The sequence below is a fragment of the Marmota marmota genome, unplaced genomic scaffold, assembly GCF_001458135.2.
Source record: "Marmota marmota marmota unplaced genomic scaffold, marMar, whole genome shotgun sequence".
In the NCBI taxonomy this organism is placed as follows: Eukaryota; Metazoa; Chordata; class Mammalia; order Rodentia; family Sciuridae; genus Marmota; species Marmota marmota.
In genome coordinates, this window is record NW_026000057.1 from 20,124,063 (window position 1) to 20,129,412 (window position 5,350).

General features: G+C 40.0%; 1 protein-coding gene across 1 annotated transcript in view; it reads right to left on the reverse strand.

The window, feature by feature from the left end:
- The window catches only part of LOC107141310 (broad substrate specificity ATP-binding cassette transporter ABCG2-like), a 113,198-nt gene extending 108,416 nt beyond the window's left edge, over positions 1-4,782 (reverse strand). Inside the window, exon 1 of the mRNA XM_048813596.1 lies at positions 4,251-4,782. The gene's annotated coding sequence lies outside the window, so the exon portion shown is untranslated. The remainder of the gene's footprint in view (positions 1-4,250) is intronic.
- Positions 4,783-5,350: the final 568 nt, after the last annotated feature.

Below are 5,350 nucleotides of genomic sequence, written 5' to 3' on the forward strand. Positions count from 1 at the left end.
AAAAAAAAAAAAAAAAAACTAAAAGGAGCTGTGGGCTGGGACTACATAGCAAGTAGGCTCAGTCTTAGGTCTCATAAGTCTTCAATGTGGAAAATACACTAAGAAGTTTTGAGATGAGAATGTAGCTCAGTGGTAGCTCTAGATCACTTTCTAAGTGTGTGTGTGTGTGTGTGTGTGTGTGTGTGTGTATATTCTGTGGTTCAATCCCCAGAACTGAAAAGAATAAAATTTTAAATACAGTATCATATTTCTTTTTTGAGTCATGGCATATTCTCCTTCCATCACCTGAACCCTGAGATTCCTGCTCAATCCTTTGCCTTAACGCCTCACTTCAGGTCTTTATTATTTCTGTCTAGGATTATTTCAACAGCCCAGTTTTCTGTCACCAGCTTCACCTTCTTCCAAACTAGCCTCCACATTGCAGCAAGAGACATTTCTAGAATGCATTCTGATTGAACGGCCCAACTTACTGTATCTATGACTATTTCATCACTGTCGGTGTCAAGTTTAAGCTTCTAGGATGATATGTAAGACCTTGCACGATCGGACCCTAGCCAACTTCTCAGCATCATTTTCTGACCCTCCCATTCATGAGAAGTGAGACCTGACAGACCAGGACACCTACTCACACAAACAAGAACAAGATTAAACGTGAGTTAATACCTTCATACCTCCACCAAAGAGTATTTGACATCTGTGTGATTTCTTGTTGGTATTTCTAAAGTACAATTATGACTTGAGAAAAACTTAGTCATAACATCAACAAACTCACATAGAGATGCTTTGTGACCAGAACTGTTAAATCACTTAATCCTCACAAATACTTCATGAAGTAGGTAATATGCGCTGTTCTCAACTTACAAATGACAAAACTGAGGCATAGAAGGGTTCACTTCCCCAGGATCCCACATGTGATGGTATCAATATTGAAACCCAGGAATTCTGCCTCTATCATCTGTTATTAAACATACTACGCCCCCACACTAATCCACAAATGTAGTCCCATATGATATTGAGCGGAGTTGTGCCTGTCTTCCAGAAGCATGGCCTCTGGATTGTAGCATCAAGATCACCAGAGGGCTTATGAGAAATGTAAATTCTCAGACCTCAGGCCTGACTTACTCAATCAGAATTTTTAAGACCTGAATTTTAGCCAGGTTCCCAGGTGAGTTTTAAGCATGATAAAGTTTGAGAAGCACTGCTCTAAAACTAAAAGCTAAATATAAATAATTTTAACAAAAGAAGTAGAATTAGGATTCTTTTTAATGTATAGGTCTTAAACCACAATGAAAATAAAACAGACCTTAGTCCAGAACAATATAGGTCATCACAGATCTTGAAAAGATGCTAAAGAAAGAAAAATACAGTAAACATGTAAAGTTAGAGCAAATAGGCCTATGTTTAAATCCCAGCACACCCACTGACCAGCTGTGTACCTTTTGGCAAATTCGTTAAGAGGAGCCTCCATTTCTTTATTCAAATGTTAAAATAACACCTCCTTGACCCACACTCCTGGATGGTTGTGAAAACTCAAGTGGGAAATGGTGACCGGTGACAGTATTTTCTATGGCAGGTGGGATAGTGTGGTGATCAAGTTTCATTTTCTGTTTCAACTCTTTTCAAAAGAACAAATACCTTGTTACAGTTTTGGATTTGGAATGCCCTCCCAAAGCTCTGGTGTTGAAAGTTTGGTCCTTAGCTGGTGACCCTGCTGGGAAGCGATAGAAACTTTAGGAGGTGGGGCCTACATGGAAGAAGTAGGTCACTGGGGGCTGGGACCCTGGCTTCTACCTCTCTGCTTCCTGGCCCACACATGCCATGATGTTCTGCCTTACCACCAGCCCAGAATCAACCGAGCTGAATGACCATACACTGACACCTCTGAACCTGTGAAACAAATTTTTCTTCCTCTAAGTTGATTTTCTCAGGTCACAGTGATCGAAAGCAGACTACCATGATTTCTGACTCAGGAGAACTCTCTTTTTTTGTAGTGTGGGTTGAGGAGGTAGCTGGAATAAAGAGATGGGCTGAAAAGGAAGTGGCCTGACCTGGGAGATTGCGGCCAGAGTGTTGGGCAGATGGCCGTAGAAACCTGAGTGTAAGTTTCAAATCACCTGTAGCTTTACAATGCCTCAAAAAGTTTAAACCTAGGGTCACTGAGGCTTTTAGGTACCTGCTTAACACCTATCAGCCATGGGCTATTGAATGAATTGCTTACAGCCATCTTGAGTTCTGCTTGGTCGATACTTGTGTTATCAGGTTCTTTAGACTTTTATTATTATTGTTATTTTGGTGCTGGGGATGGCACCCAGAGCCTTACATATACTAAGCACATATTCTACCACTGGGTTGCATCCCAGCCCCTCGGTTTTTAGTAACTCCTGTGGTTATACCCCATGAAAGAGGGGAATGTTATTAGAAGCTTAGTTCAAAAGCTGAGACTCCTATCTTTTTGAAATGGTTCAGTACAGTCATATTAGGCCTCACCAGACCTGTTCATCCTTTTGACCTTTGATTCCAGAACAGAGTGACAAATGGCTTCAGCAAGTTCACGGGAGAAACAAACTTACCTACCATCCCCAGTACATTTCTCCAAGTAAGGAAGACACAAGCTACTGCTCTAGAATGGAATGTCAAAGATTCTATTTCAGGCTAAGTTTTCTTTTATTCATTTTATGCGGCTCCGTCTCCTGTGGACTCCCAACCACTATTCTCCTTTCTTTCCCCTTTTTGTTACCATTTCTATATTCTTCCTCAACTAGAGACAGAACAGGTACACATCCTACCTATCCATTTTTCCTCTCTTGCCTTGTGTTAAAGGCAACGTTCAGATAAGTACATATATTGTTCAGGACAGGGAATTACTCAGATTTAAAAAAAAAAAAAAGAAAACAGTGTTCTTGGGCCTCAGACAAAACAGATTCGTTTTACCTTTACTCAAATTGATTTTTATAAATATAATAGATTCATATGCCTTACAATTCCAAATAATAGGGGGAAGAAACCAGTTATTTTTCCAGCATGCATTATTTTTTTCCACACTTTTAATTGGTGCATTATATGTGTACATATTGATGGGACTTGTTGTTACACAATCCAACAATATAATTTGGCCAAAATCACTCCCCCAACATTTCTCCCTTCCCACCTGGCCTCCCACCTTTCCTCTACTGATCTCCCTTTAATTCTTAGATCCACCCCCACCTTTGTCTTCCTTTTACCTTTCTAGCTTCCACATGTGAGAGAACACATAGGAGCCTTAATCGTCTGAGTTTGACTTATATCACTTAACATGATGGTCCTTAGTTCTACCCATTTTCTTGCAAATGTCAGTGAGCCACATCCCCAGCTCTTTTTCTTTTTTGTATTTTATTTTGAAACAGGGTCTGAGTTGCTAAGGGCCAGGCTAAATTGCTGAGGCTGGCTTTGAACTCATGATCCTTCTGCTTCAGCCTCCCGAGCCACCCTGCACATGCGTTATTTTTAATAGAAACCAAAATGTACAAAGTGATCAGCAGCCACACCAGATGAAGCGTGATACGGACAGGTAATCCTAAAATTACAAAGAGATTTCTGACTTTGCCTAAAGTAGTCCATATAATCTAAGGAAAAGCTCTACATCATCTCTCACTTAAAGTGACCTGTCTTACTACATCTAGGAATTGAAACTTCAAAACTTCGAGACAGTCCATCCAGGCAGGTATAACCAAGGCAGGAATGTTTTCTGATATCTTCTCAAGTGCTCGACATACATCATGTTTTCAGCCAGATTCCTGCATTCCACCCACATCTTTCAACACCTTCTAGAAATCGAAACATCAACATAGGCCACCGAATGGAGGTCATCTGAAAGGCTGTGGGAATCTCAGGCCCACTCCAGGCTGGATTTTTGGTGTTTTTGTTTTTGTTTGTTTATAGTGCTGGGGATCAGATGGAGGCGCTTGCACATGTTAAACAAGAAATCTACCACGGAGCTGCAACCCCGACCTTGTTTTGTTGTTGTTGTTTTTTTGTTTGTTTAATAAATCTCCAGGTGATTCATACGTATGTTAAAATATAAGAAGTACTCATTTAAGTAACACATTTGTTAAGGCAGAAATCAAAAAAGAATTAAGATTTTCTACTTAGCATGAAGACAAACAAACTAAAATAGCGCTGAGCACTTGTATAGCACATGCAAGACCCTGAGTTTGATCCCCAGCAATGAAATACAATAAAATAAAATAAAATAACAAATATAGAAAACTCACCCCAATTGAGATGTCGGAGGGAAAGCAGTCCAACCTCAGCACAGGGACAACGGTGATTGAGAGACTTAATTAACTAGGATCCAAACCTGCTACTCAGACAAATGTCCATCCAGGAGTGACCCTTCCTGCTAGTTCTCAGGGCAAGAGGAAGAATCTGAGATGAAACTTCTCAGCTCCAGCGTGAACCATGCAGCTGCTCCCAGAGTGATGAGGCTTTCCAAACAAGCCAGCCTTCAGGAAACATCTAGAAAACACAAAGAGCTTTTGCATCTCCCTGAGTCTCTTTTTCTCCACCATTAGCTGGTTGTAATTCACATTTCTTTCTCCACCACTGGGATTCAAACTGACGACAGCATGACGCCTCCAATCAGCCTGGGATCCTCTCCTGGTGTTCATGCCAAGAGGATGGGAAAAGGAGGAAATCCTTGTCAGAGAGATATTTTTATATCTTGCTCTTTGTGGAATGAATCCTGACGACAGCATCTCCAGCACTAACGGCAACTTTATTTTGGAAATGGAAGGATCAAAAACAATCCTAGCAATGGTATTGTTCTGTAAGCTTCCAATTTTTTGCTATCTGTAAAGTAAGTGGGGGGTCTCCTTCCCTAGGCCCTGCCCTCTAGAAGGAAAAAAAAAATACAAGCAGGAAGATGACACTGATTCGAAAAGGGAAGCAAATGAAACCAAAGCACAAACAGAGTTAGGTTTCACTGCAAAGGCCCACCAAAGACTAAACAGGAAAGAGAAGCTGCACTTAGAACATGCTGTCCTTTCCTAAATCAGAAATACAACAGAACTATGATAAGAGAAGAATTCTAACCTATCCTAAATTAAATTATAGGCCAGAAAAGAAGGTAAGAAATAGGAAAGAGGAATTTTTTTAATATTTAGAGAATAAACAGGCTATATTTTATAACCGTATTACAGAAAGCAAAATATCATTTTATACAACTTAAAGCTGCTATAATTCTAACCTGGCATCATAGTTATACACGGGGTCAAAAGCAAAGGAAAAAATGTTTAATATGGTTAATAAATCTTTATTAAGTCTCTAGCATCAGCTTTGGAAGGTATAGAATTCTTGTAACCAGTGAAAATTA